Source organism: Sinohyriopsis cumingii, chromosome 5 (assembly GCF_028554795.1).
Source record: "Sinohyriopsis cumingii isolate HCF-2022 chromosome 5, ASM2855479v2, whole genome shotgun sequence".
Lineage (NCBI taxonomy): Eukaryota > Metazoa > Mollusca > Bivalvia > Unionida > Unionidae > Sinohyriopsis > Sinohyriopsis cumingii.
In genome coordinates, this window is record NC_142965.1 from 140,541,497 (window position 1) to 140,556,564 (window position 15,068).

Here is a 15,068-nt window from a genome sequence, read left to right on the forward strand (position 1 = left end):
TGCTTACTTTGTAGGTATCATCTGTGATGTATATATTATATATAAAGTGAGCTTTTAATTCAACAAATGTGGCTGTCTCTTGGTTCCGTGTGATTTAATCTGATATTAATATCTGTTGACTCCATGTGATTTAGTCTGATATTGATATCTCTTGACTGTGTGATTTAGTCTGATATTGATATATGTTGATTCCATGTGATTTAGTCTGATATTGATATCTGTTGACAGCATGTGATTTAGTCTGATATTCGTATCTCTTGACTCCATGTTATTTAGTCTGATATTGATATCTCTTGACTCCGTGTGATTTAGTCTGATATTGATATCTCTTGACTTCATGTGATTTAGTCTGATATTGATATCTCTTGACTCCATGTGATTTAGTCTGATATTGATATCTCTTGATTCCATGTGATTTAGTCTGATATTAATAAATTAATATCAGATTACTGGCTGGTTTTGTAAATTCTTGACTCCGTGTGATTTAGTCTGATATTGATATCTGTTGATTCCATGTGATTTAGTCTGATATTGATATCTCTTGACTCTGTGTGATTATTTTTTGACTCCATGTAATTTAGTCTGATATTGATATCTCTTGACTCCGTGTGATTTAGTCTGATAATGATATCTCTTGATTCCGTGTGATTTAGTCTGATATTGATATCTCTTGACAGCATGTGATTTAGTCTGATATTCGTATCTCTTGACTCCATGTGATTTAGTCTGATATTGATATCTCTTTTGACTGTGTGATTTAGTCTGATATTGATATCTCTTGACTGTGTGATTTAGTCTGATATTGATATCTCTTGACTCCATGTGATTTAGTCTGATATTGATATCTGTTGACAGCATGTGATTTAGTCTGATATTCGTATCTCTTGACTCCATGTGATTTAGTCTGATATTGATATCTCTTGACTGTGATTTAGTCTGATATTGATATCTCTTGACTCCGTGTGATTTAGTCTGATATTGATATCTCTTGACTCTGTGTGACTTAGTCTGATATTGATATCTCTTGACTCCATGTGATTTAGTCTGATATTGATATCTCTTGATTCCATGTGATTTAGTCTGATATTGATAAATTAATATCAGATTACTGGCTGGTTTTGTAAATTCTTGACTCCGTGTGATTTAGTCTGATATTGATATCTGTTGATTCCATGTGATTTAGTCTGATATTGATATCTCTTGACTCCGTGTGATTATTTTTTGACTCCATGTGATTTAGTCTGATATTGATATCTCTTGACTCCGTGTGATTTAGTCTGATAATGATATCTCTTGATTCCGTGTGATTTAGTCTGATATTGATATCTCTTGACTCCATGTGATTTAGTCTGATATTGATGTCTCTTGATTCCATGTGATTTAGTCTGATATAGTTCATTATAAAATAGGACCACTCCAATGACCTAAGTGGTTAATAATATAGTTCATTATAAAATGGGACCACTCCAGTGACCTAAGTGGTTAATAATATAGTTCATTATAAAATGGGACCACTCCAGTGACCTAAGTGGTTAATAATATAGTTCATTATAAAATGGGACCACTCCAGTGACCTAAGTGGTTAAAGCATCCACCTCAGATGCTGGAGGTCGTGGGTTTGAACCCTGACTGAGTCATACAGAAGACTTATAAATATGGTTCTAACAGCTGCCTCACATGATGCTCAGCATTAAGAGCTTAGTGCTAGGACTGGTTGGCCTGGTGTCAGGATAATATGACTTGGTAGGACATAATGCTACATGTCTGTGGCACAATGCCTCAGACCTAGACATCACTATAAAATGCCACATTGCAGACATTTGCACTGCAGACATTGTAGCGATATGACTCAGATTGTTAAAGCTACATTAGAAATCCAAATCACACACACACACACACATATTATAAAATGTTTCCTATTGTAATGGTGGCGCTCTACAGTTTCGTGTTTTGCATAGGGTTAGAATTTTAAAGAAAAAGAATTTCCCAGGCTTTCCTCACTGGTTATACTGGCTATTTAAAAAAGATCTTGTATATCTTAGGTATAATTCAAAGAACCTTTAATTCCCTTTATTTTGGTGTATGATTGATGGGTGTAATATGGGTTATAGAGTATACAGGTTGGCCTTACTCCAGATGTGCACCTTTCAAAAAAGTGCTAGCTCCACTTGGTCATTTTCACTTCCTGAAATTCAGAAGTAAATTGTATAAAAAAGAGCTGATAACTTTTTTTTTTTACATTTTATGTATTTGGTAATTCATTCATTGCACTTTCAGAAGCTGGTATTGTCTAGTCTGGCAAAATTCATTTTCCCTATTGTAATAGCTGCTATGGATAGTGTACTTTAGACTAATTCAGGCTGATTTTTTAGCACAAGGGAGCAGTACATAATAACTGGTGAGTGCCCCCAGAGCAACTTTAGTAATGGATTCCATTTGATGCTGTGGTAGTAAAATTGTATATTTCATATACTTTGTTATAAGTTGGTTAACATACACTATGGTTCCTATGGCCAGTGTCATAATCAGGGAGTACTGTATGATGTACACACTTTGTTATAAGTTGGTTAACATACACTATGGTTCCCATGGCCAGTGTCATAATCAGGGAGTACTGTATGATGTACACACTTTGTTATAAGTTGGTTAACATACACTATGGTTCCTATGGCCAGTGTCATAATCAGGGAGTACTGTATGATGTACACACTTTGTTATAAGTTGGTTAACATACACTATGGTTCCCATGGCCAGTGTCATAATCAGGGAGTACTGTATGATGTACACACTTTGTTATAAGTTGGTTAACATACACTATGGTTCCTATGGCCAGTGTCATAATCAGGGAGTACTGTATGATGTACACACTTTGTTATAAGTTGGTTAACATACACTATGGTTCCCATGGCCAGTGTCATAATCAGGGAGTACTGTATGATGTACACACTTTGTTATAAGTTGGTCAACATACACTATGGTTCCCATGGCCAGTGTCATAATCAGGGAGTACTGTATGATGTACACACTTTGTTATAAGGTGGTCACACTATAAGTGTGTACTTTAGAGGTCCCATGGACAGCATTATAACAAGGTAAGTCTGTATAATTCGTTTTGTTATAAATTGGTCACACTATAAGTATAGTCTATTGATGCCATGGACAGCATTCAAATGAGGGAATACTGTATAATTGTATATGTTGGTCACACTATAAGTATACTCTTTTAATCCCATGGACATCATTATAACAAGGTAATATTGCATAATATGAGAGCATTATAATGAGGGAATACTATACAGTGCACTTTATTATAAGGTGGTCACACTATCATTGAATACGTTTGTGGTCCAGGACATTATAACAAGTGAATACTGTATAATATATATTTTGTAAGGTGGTCACATTATTATTGTGTATTCTTTATAGGTTAATGGCCATCATTATGATGAGGGAATACTATATAATAATAATAATAATAATAATAATAATAATAATAATAATAACTTTATTTAGAGAAGGTAAGTTAGTTACAGAACTAATCTACATCGAGGCCTTCAATCTATTATGTACAATATATATACAGTATATACAACATGATGTGAAAAATCTGGCTTGACACTAAATAATTAAGCGATTCTAAAAATCAAAGTATCAAGCCTGGAACAGATGCACAGGCATCTGTGAACATATAAACAAATATAAAATATCATCCAGCATTGAAAAATTAAACTGTGAAAAAGCAGGCAGTATTTATTTGACTAGAACTGTTAACTTGTCTAAAGATTTCATTCATTTAAGACATTGATTATGAAAAGATGAAATGCTAGGAGCCTGCTTTATGTCACTGGGAATGTTGTTCCATACCTGTGGACCAGTATATTGAAAACTATTTTAAACAATTCCTTTTTTGGCCTTTATACTTCTAACCTTAAATTTGGAGTACCATCAGCATGTATAAAGTACACTTTGTCATAAAGTGGTTTCACTGTTAGTCAGCCAACCCTATGGCAGCTCTCTTGGGAAGCATTACATTCAATGATTCTGAGACCTCATAAGCCTTGCTGGATTTTTCTGTTTTCCATTACATGAAATATTTAAAACACAACAAAAGCCTGATTGGTTTTCATTTTTTTGCATTTGAAAGTGAGGCCTGTGACTATAGTCTATGACACTGAGATCAAATCCAGTGTGAGATAGTGACTTTGATAGATCATGTATTACTCGTATATACATTTTGAATATATTGTATACAGGTAGATATTGAATTAATAAAATGTTAATGTAACTTTTTTGTAAAATTTAGTTAATTTCATCGTAATACATTTTTGTAGTGTTGTTGAGCAGATTTAAACCAAAACTAGAAGTAATGTAGAATTCCAGCAAGATTGTATCTTAAAGAATGTTTATGACCGTCATAAAATGTTCTTTGCATGGTGTTTGATTTCCAGTTTTATTGTCAGATAGCTGGGAGATATAATGAATAACAAGCCGCTTTTGTGTGTAGGGAAATATAATTATGTCTTAGTGTTTCAGAGGTCACTATAAAGAGAGGCTTGGTCTGGCATTTATTTGTCTGTCTGTCTGTCTGTTTGAAAGATATGGTATGCTAAGCAAGTTTCACTGGCTGACATCAATAGAATTTACTTGACTGTCAATCTATCTGTCTGTCTGTCTGGAGAGCATAAATATATGATATGCAAGTTTCGGGTTTGATATAAATAGATGCTATTTGGCATGCACTTGATTGATTCTGTTCATATGTCTGTCTGTTCATCACACACACACACAGAGAAATGGTATGCAAAGTTCAGGGTTGATATGAATATATGTTATTTGGCGCACACTTTGATCCTGTCCATATGTCTGTCTGTCACACAGATGATATGCAGGTTTATGGGGATGATCTGAATAGATGGTATTTGGCACACATTTTAATGATTCTGTCCATTTATCTGTCTGTCACTCACAGAGATGATACGTAAGTTTGAAGTGCTAAATTTATTTGACACATTAGCTGTATTTTCTGTTGATTCACAAACCATTTATTTTTTTCAAGATAATTTTGTCATGTCATGCAATTTTCTGACAACTTTTTGTAGAAAATGATATGCATGCATTTGTGTTTTCAAGCAAGGTTATTGTTTTGTTGGGGTTATTGTTCTGTCAAGGTTATTGTTCTGTCATCATTATTGTTCTGTTAATGTTATTGTTCTGCAGTGTTAAGTCAAGTGAGACAAATAACAAATATATGACATGGTGAAATGGCTGGTCAATCATCAGACATACCATCTACAGGTTAGTTGTTGTTGTTGTTGTTGTAGGGTTTAACAACATTTTCAGCACAAGATAGGCTATACATGGCAGCCAGTATAAATGGTGGAGGGAAAACCCCAGAAAGAACCACCAACCCACAAGAAGCTACTGGCAAGCTTTCTCACATACCCACGTTGGCCAAATCTGAGACTTGACTTTATGCAGAGATGGCAATGATCTATAACGATAAATGCTTTAGACCACTCGGTCACTCTGGGCCCCCTCTACAGGTTATTGTAAGATAATACAAGAATTGGGAGAATCCTGATTCTCTGTTGATTAAGTCACAGTTATGTCATTGTTATTTATACCATACTTATATGTAGAATAAAAATCTTGGTGATAAATTCTTTTGAATGATATGTTATCCCAAACTAAAAGGAAAAGAACTGTTGAAATCATCATAAAACCGTTCCTGTGTAACTTAAGGGATCATCCAGACAACTAAGGGATCATCCCAGACAACGAAGGGATCATCCCAGGCAACTAACGGATCATCCCAGACAATGAAGGGATCGTCCCAGACAACTAAGGGATCATCCCAGACAATGAAGGGATCATCCCAGACAATGAAGGGATAACCCCAGACAACTAAGGGATCATCCCAGACAATGAAGGGATCATCCCAGACAATGAAGGGATAACCCCAGACAATGAAGGGATCATCCCAGACAATGAAGGGATAACCCCAGACAATGAAGGGATCATCCCAGACAACTAAAGGATCATCCCAGACAACTAAGGGATCATCCCAGACAACTAAGGGATCATCCCAGACAACTAAGGGAGGCATAAGTCATACTGACCCAGTGGTTAGTGTGCCTGACTGGTGACCTCAAGTGTGGAGGTTTGAATCTTACCATCAGACCAGCCTGGGTCAGCTACCATGGTGTGTCATTGGGCAAGACACTTGATTCCAATTTACTTCCATGCTAAATAACCTACATGTGTTGCTGTGTCGTAAAGCTCCATATCAAACCAATCCTTCATCGTGTTCATGGAGATGATTTAGTTTCATGTTTCTAGACATTATTATTTACTTTTCACTTGGAGAAAGAAAGCTCAAATTAATTTGTTGCAGGACTGTACATGGATGATTCGTGGTACTAATTCTGCTCCCATAGTTAACCTGTGGAAACACAATTATATTAAAAATTCAATAACTTAAAATTTCCAAACATTCATGATCAGAACAATATTTCTTAGTATAGACCCATCATTGATACAAGGTTCTGTGTGGAGTAAACCAAATGAACCTTGGCAGTATTTTGATCTACATGTGTTTTCATTTCCACACTTAAAGAATCAAATGCTGATTTGTATAATGGCTGTATCAAAGTCAAGTCTGTAAATGGAGTGAACTTCCATCAATATAATATTGTTGTTTTTTTTTTTTCAGTTAAAATAGGAAAGCTCTCAAAGATTCTTTTTGCTAAAATTTTACTTTTAATTATCGACCAGTTATGGTCAGCCAGACCCCTATATATTTATACTCTGTTTTATCTTTACCCATTTCTAGACTGGTTCCCATTCTATATATATTTAGAACCGTGAATCCTGGAGTTGTCATATAATAAAGAAAAGCACTTATAACAAAGTTTACCTCCCTTGTGGTATTCTTTTGTGGTAAGGGAAGGGAGACAAAAAATGAAATCCTGGTTTCATGTAGACTGGATGCATCGCATGAGTCACCTTAAAAGTCTGGGTTGTCAAACATATTTTGTTTTCTTATGTTATATGTCAGGAAGTGAAACTTGGAAACAAGAACATTTAATTTTCCAGTCTATTCAAGAAAAGTGTTTAAAGAGAAACTAGACATTGAGTCATATATACTAGTAGAAAGGTAAACCAATCTCAAATTACAGATCCATACTTTCGGCATTAGAGTTCCAATTAGTACATTACAAGAAAGGGAGTATATACGACCTGTATTTTTAGCACCCATTTTCCATATCTCAGTTTATGTGGGACATCCATGATATGGGATTAAAAGGTCATACCTTGGCAAATATATGACTGCTTGTGTTGTGCACCTGATAACGGTGCACAGGTAAAGAACAGGAAATAAGCACTTGTTAGGAAAGGAGTTGTCCTTAAAGTAGAAGGTATGGCGACCATCCTATCACAGTATTAAAAATTGAGAGTTTATACCATTTGCTTCAACATTTAAGAAAAGTCAAGAAGGTTGCAGTTATGTTCATCCAGCTCTTTACATCATCACAGTAAGTACTTAACTGTAAATAAGAACTTAATCTTTTTTTCTTCTTTAAGTTTTAGTGATTTAAATGCTTAAGGATTATTTATAGGCTGTGCACGTGCTGATGCCTCAGCTTACACTGTACATCGCAATTAAGTCGTCAGTGAAAGGTGCTTGTACTAATCAAACTGTAAATAGATTATAACGTTTAGCTCCAGCAAACTGCCGATTTCAAGTCCCAACCATTATATAAGCTGGAGTTTCTGTCCGTCGGGTTATAGTGAAATTTTGTATCTATTTACCAATGATTCTGGTCAACCTTAGGTTTGTAACTGGCAAATTTCATTATTTTCAATACATTTACATTTGCTATCTGTCCATATGTCTATCTGTCTGAACAGTAGTGTGTTTGAATGATGGTCAGGTAAAATCCAATGTATTTTAACTGAGAACAGCTGGTTTAGGTTTTGTTCTACATAAATTACTCTGATATACGCATTCTGAGAACCTCACAGCCCTAGTTGGCATGCTGGACTCCTTATTGGCAGCCCTAGTTGGCATGCTGGACTCCTTATTGACAGCCCTAGTTGGCATGCTGGACTCCTTATTGATAGTCCTAGTTGGCATGCTGGACTCCTTTTCAATGTGGCATGGGTTCAGATCCTACCATTGGATCAGTCCGGGTTACCTACCAGGTTGTGTCATTGTACAGTGCACTTTAATCCAAATTGTCTGGGGACTTAATAATCAATTTATCAGGACACTTAATAATCAACTTATCTGGGCACTTAATAATCCACTTGTCTGGGCACATCATAATCAACTTATCTGGGCACTTAAAAATCAGCTTATCAGGACACTTAATCAACTTGTCTGGGAACTTAATAATCCAATTGTCTAGGCACATACCAATCAGCTTGTCTGGGCACTTAATAATCAACTTATTAGGACACTTAATAATCAACTTGTCTAGGAACTTAATAATCAACTTATCTGGGCACTTAATAATCAACTTATCAAGACACTTAATAATCCCCTTGTCTGGGCACATACTAATCAACTTGTCAGGGGATGTAATAATCAGTTTGTCTGGGCACTTAATAATTGACTTGCCTGTGTACTTAATAGTCAACTTGTCTGGGCACTTAATAGTCAACTTGTCAGGGCATTTAATGATTAACTTGGCAGGGTACTTAATAGTCAACTTGTCTGAGGATTTAATAATCAACTTGTCTTGCTGTGCAGTGAAGAAAAAGAGACCAGGTTCCATCTTCATTCAGACCATTCTGATAGTTGTCATCTTTTTGCTTCCATGAAAAAAATCACAATTAAGCATCCGATAGATTGAATGATAAATTCTTACATACATTGTTTGTTCTACTGATTACTTCAGTAATTTATGTAGATCTGAGTATGCAGTTTGCTATTGGATCTGACCTGTATGTGAATATATATGGTACAGTTTTGATTTGGTATATTTCTAAGTACAACTTTCAGTAAAACATGGGATACATATGGTACCATTTGAATTTGGTATATTTCTAAGTACAACTTTCAGTAAGTCATGGGATACATATGGTACAATTTGAATTTGATATATTTCTAAGTACAACTTTCAGTAAGTCATGGGATACATATGGTATCATTTGAATTTGGTATATTTCTAAGTACAACTTTCAGTAAAACATGGGATACATATGGTACCATTTGAATTTGGTATATTTCTAAGTACAACTTTCAGTAAGTCATGGGATACATATGGTACAATTTGAATTTGGTATATTTCTAAGTACAGCTTTCAGTAAGTCATTGGATACATATGGTACCATTTGAATTTGGTATACATGTATTTCTAAGTACATGTACAACTTTCAGTAAAACATAGGATACATATGGTACCATTTGAATTTGGTATATTTCTAAGTACAACTTTCAGTAAAACATGGGATACATATAGTACCATTTGAATTTGGTATATTTCTAAGTACAACTTTCAGTAAATCATGGGAATTTTTTTCCAGGCATCTAAAGTATGAAAGAATTTGTTTGCTTTGGGGTGGGGGTGTCTTTTTCATGCATGCTTGTCAATTCAATATGAGCTTAAAATATTCAGTAAGGCATACTTATATATTTGGGATTTCCGATACCATGAACATTATTAGTGCTTCTTATGAAATTTGTATTTCTTTGTCTCACCACATGCAGTCATATGCATACAATATATTAATTAAATTTATAAGTTTGACTCCTCTTTAGGTCTGTGTTTGAAGTCAAACGGCAGGGTAGACCTTTTTTTAGAGGTTGGCTCATATTTGAATTTCCACGTATTGAAGAGAAGTTGAAGAACAGTTTAGTGTCATATTTAATGATTATGTTGGATGGATTGGTACTGTGTTATTAAAATGTAAAGCAGGCAAGTAATAAGACTTCAGTAAGGTATGGAACCAGTCAATACAATTTTGTTTCTTTCTGGCTGATTATTACAAGGAAATTCATCCCAGTCAGTCAGCATAATAGCTTCACGTGGAAAAGCAAGACTAAAATGGTTGTAGGTTTTTCAACCAAAGGGGTATCATAACATACAAATATTGTCCTAAATAATGCAGGATATCGATTTAGGCAAATTCTTCTAATAGGACATTTCATTTCATGCTTAACGCACAGCAATAAAAAGTACCGTATAGACAATAAAGCCTATAAATTACTCTGAACAAACTGCACAGACCCAGATCTGCTTTAGGATTTGAAGCCTATTCGGTTACTCTGAACAAACTGCACAGACCCAGATTTGCTAGCACATTATTTGATGGTAGATCTGGGTCTGTGCAGTTTTTAGTTGGACTTAGCTTATAAGCATATATATATGGTAGAATTTTTGGGTGCTGAGGCAGTTAAGTGCCTTGTCCAAGGACACAATGTTGTAACTGGTCCATGCCGAAAGGATGATGGGATTCAGACTCGCATTCTTTTTTTCACAAGTCTAGCACACAAACCGCTATCTATATCTTCTTTTAATATGATAATAGCAAGTGAAAATGCAAAACATTATTTTATTGGAGTTTTTTTTAACACTATATTGTCAACATACAATATTCCTACCTGCATTAGGCATACATCAGTAGTTTGTGAACTCCATCCGGATCTCATGCATAGTTGATGTACACCATGAGCCTGTCAGATGTATTGTTTTGTTTGTGTGGGTTTAATGCCATTTTTTCAGCACGTGATGGACTATTCATGATGGCCAGTATATTTGGTGGAGGAAGAATCCTGGAAAAAAATCAGGAAGAACCACCAACCCATGGGAAACTACTGGCAAGCTTTCTCACGTGCCCACATTGGTCCAGCAAAGACTTGAACCCACTCAGATTTGAGATGTGCAGCTGATCTTTAATTCCAAGTGTCTTGGAACACTTGGCCATCTGGGGCCCTTCCTGTTTACAGGTGAATCTTGCATATTTGAATGCACACAATATACTTATTTCCAGATTAATCTTTTGCATACTTGAATGCACACCGTATACCTGTTTACAGGTGAATCTCTTTCATACTTGAAAGCACATGGTGTACCTGTTTTGAGGTGAATTTCTTTGATTCAAAATGCATTTGTATGATTTTATTTATTTACATAAATTTATTTGTGATGACTTGGAACCTTATACAGTGTATACTGTTCCAAAGGATGTACAAGCAAATTGGCTATTCCTGAAATTTTCTGAGCAAAACTTCATTTTTGGGGAGAAGGGGTACATAAAACTCAGATATGTTATTCCAAGTACACGTACAATATTTCTCCTAAAATAGGGTTCTCTTCCTTTTTGTTGGGAGGAGGGGAGGGTGTCTTAGAGCTTAACATCATAAAACGTTTTTGTAATAATTTGGATAGGTGGTAATGGGCTTATCAGGCATGGGATTCTGTTGTTTTTTTTTGTTAAAGTTATTCTCCCTTGTTATTCTTTGGTATATGCACCTTTATCTCTTCAATGCAGTAATCGTCAAACTTTTGGGTTGCCTTCTAATTCATGCTAAATGTGTAATTTAACTCCCACCCACCCCAGACATATGTCACGTCAGCTGGTGGATGTCATGTGGCTAGCTGCTGACAAAGTAGATGCATATCTGCACACACATAAAAAGAGGATAAAATGTTCAAGCCCATCATGCTCAGAGAGGTAAAATTAATGAGGACTTGTGTTTGGTTATCTGCCCTTGAAAATTTATAGGTGGCTGCATGCAGATATTAATGTACATTCCAAACTGTGTTTTGGTGTTGATAATGGAATAAAAATTTGTTTTATTTTTGATTTCTCAGTTGAGAGAAGAACTAAGGAAAAGAAATATGTGGATTTTGTGATGAAAGAATGAACTGGTTGAAAGATTTGTTTGTTAAAATGTGTCCTTAGGATTGGTTACACTATGTAGTTAATGAAAAAAAAAGTAGAAATTCTTCAGAATTGGATCTCATGTAAAGTTGTTTTAGGATTCTAATGTGGTTCCATGGTCAAGCTCACTAACCATTATACCATGGCCAAGGGGCTAATTCATTATACCATGGCCAAGGGGCTAATTCATTATACCATGGCCATGGGGCTAATTCATAAAAAAGTGTAATTTTATCTCTATAAAGTGAATTATTAAAGATTTAAAACATATTTTACTCTTTGAACTTACGCATGTGTCATGATAACTTTGGTCAGACTTAGAGTTAAGCCAGCTGAATTTTTTACATATAAATTAATTTATATTACCATCATGCTCCTTTTCATTTCATAATTTTTATATTGATGTTCACATTACATTTGCAATCAAATATAAATCAGTATATTTATCACAGATATTTACTGAGTTCTTCATTTTAAAATTGAATATTGTTTTGCTAAACATATCACTATTTGAATATATACTTATTTTTCTGTCATTTAGTACTACCCAGCCACACAGTAACATGTACTTTGTTTGATTAAAAGAACTTCTAACCTCACAATTTAGTCTAGGAAGTGTTCGGTCAAATATGCAAAGCAATGGGCAAAACAGATAGTGCTAGGTTAGCCAAACCATTTACTGTTGCCACAAATGTCAAGTCTGCACCTGTTGAACATGGGTACAAACACGAGGCGATCACTGTACAGAGGTACATGGAGGTACAAACATGAGGCGATCACTGTACAGAGATACATGTAGGTACAAACATGAGGCGATCACTGTACAGAGATACATGGAGGTACAAACATGAGGCGATCACTGTACAGAGATACATGGAGGACTTTGAGAATTCAGCACAGACCTGAAGACTTGTAGTTTCCAAAGATTTCTCATTGCTGGCTGCGTCACCAGATGGTTTTATAAATAAAATTCACATTGTGGAAGTCAGTATTCATCTAGGGATTAAATAATTTCATTGCTGTCTGTGCTGTATTTAAAACAGAACAGTAGATGTGCGTTTTCCTCAGAGTATTCCTTGATGAGAACCATGACTAACTTTTTCAAAATTAAAGGATAACTTCTTTGTCCTAGTGCAGAGAAATGTACTTTGTGTTTACAGTCAATAACCTTAAGTCATGGACATAAAGTACATTGACATTTATGGGAATGAAACATTTATAACTAAAAAGTTTAAATGTTTTTTTTAGTCGCATTTCAGATCTGAGCTTCTTGACAATTATTTTTAAAGCTGAATTTTAAAATGAATAATCATTGTCAGATAACTGATATAATAATCATTTGTCAGATAACTGATATAATAATCATTGTCAGATAACTGATATCTTCTGAACTCAAATTAAAGAACAAATGAATGAATGTTTTCATAATTTTTATTTCCAGCACATCTTTTTTAAAACTGGGATTGCAAGCACATACTACAATAAACACATGTTATATAAATAGCTTTATGCATGTTTTGAAACAATATGTATTCTAACATTACACAACATAAAGCAGATGAAAGTTATTTCTGAGCAAATTTGACTCCATACTAGTTAAAGGATTTGTTAAAATTTTAAATATTTTGGCTGGACCTATCATTCATTCTATATGTACTCTTTTGCCACTTATTTTTCTGTCATTTAACACATTAACCCCTGGTGACGAGTTTACGTGGCGGGAGGTAGTAGCCTACTGCAGAGCTTTGTAGCGTCAAGGTCATGTATGATACACTAAAGTGGGTGGTATTATAGAAAGATAGACAAATGTAGCTCTACAATGATATCAAATAGTCTGGACATTCTAGTTGCACTACAAAATACAGAGAGAAAAACCTATTTTTTGGACCCGAATTTTTGCTACCCAAAATTCACCCTTGGTCAGATTCTGATTTTGTGTCCGGAATTTTAGACTTTTTGGTCTCAGATCTAAGGCAGACTGGTATGAACTGCAAACAGACAGATGAACCTTTGCAAAAAGTAGGATAAGATGGGCATTTGGAATAAAGAGTGGTCTCAGTATGAAAATAATGGGTCCGTTAAGCAAAAAAAAACAGAAGAAAAAAACAAAACTCCAACTTTTACCCTTCTGCATGTGCACAAGCCAAATAGCCAATGAAAAATGATGTTCCTAACACAAGTAGGCAGTATTTTTTATTGGAAGATCACCTGGAAGTTGGTGTTTTATGATGTATTCAGAAATAGCTTTCAAAATGTGTTTCCTACTCGAATTTTAGACAAAAACGACAAAAACCTCCAGGGGTTAATGTGTTAATAATCATCACAACATGTACACAGCAACATGTACTCATCATAATTACAGAAACTTTAATCAAATAGTTGAATCTAGGAAGTGTTTTCTTTGTTTATCAGTTGAATGGAACTACGGAGGTAATCTGATTGATGGACTACATAGGCAGTGGCACCACCTAGGTAGCAATGATAACTCTACTAGCTCCGATTGTTGAGCAAGTGAAATTTCATGTAAACAGACCATTTTTGCATTGCATAGAATAAACAACACAAATTTTAATTCAGAAACAGTTTTACCAAGAGACTGAATAAAAAAATATTGCGATTGGGACCTAAAATCAAGAGGTTTATCACAGCATTTTTTAAGCACCTTTTTCACAAAATATTGACTGATCTTTCGGGTCCAGTATGTGTGAAATTCTCAAAGACGCACCATTTCTCCCTGTGACATGCCATATTTTCTCTCATGATGTGTCTCTTTTTTATATTCTGGTCAGCAGTGGCCAACTGCACAACAGCTTTTTTATGTGAATAATGTTTATACTTAACTATTTACTGAAGAAAAATATTCTGTGTAGTTGATAATGATTATTTTACCATAACAATATTCACAGGTGATAAAATAGAAAATGGCATACGTAGATTGCATATTTACATCTATTTATGTAGGGTTGTTTTAGTAGAATGAAAATCGACAGACATAATGTAATAATTGGGAGTTTTCTGCAAAAATTAAAAGATATTATGAGATTGAGAGGTACGTGTGGAACGAGCCCCCAAAAATCGGGAGTTGCTAGGTATGCCTTCTCATTAGCTGCCAGTCAGCTGGTTTAAAAACCTCGAAGTTTTATACATTTTAACATTGTAGTAATGTACTTTTACAA

At 34.8% G+C, this 15,068-nt stretch overlaps 1 protein-coding gene across 18 annotated transcripts in view; it reads left to right on the top strand.

Annotated features, from left to right (window-relative positions):
* Positions 1-15,068, top strand: part of LOC149800365 (muscleblind-like protein 1) — a 309,043-nt gene that overhangs the window by 26,593 nt on the left and 267,382 nt on the right. The window contains exon 1 of one of the 18 annotated variants that reach the window (XM_089959995.1): positions 7,339-7,535. The exons of the other annotated variants lie outside the window; for them this stretch is intronic. The gene's annotated coding sequence lies outside the window, so the exon portion shown is untranslated. Of the gene's footprint in view, positions 1-7,338; positions 7,536-15,068 lie in introns of those variants that run through there. 18 annotated transcript variants of the gene reach the window in all.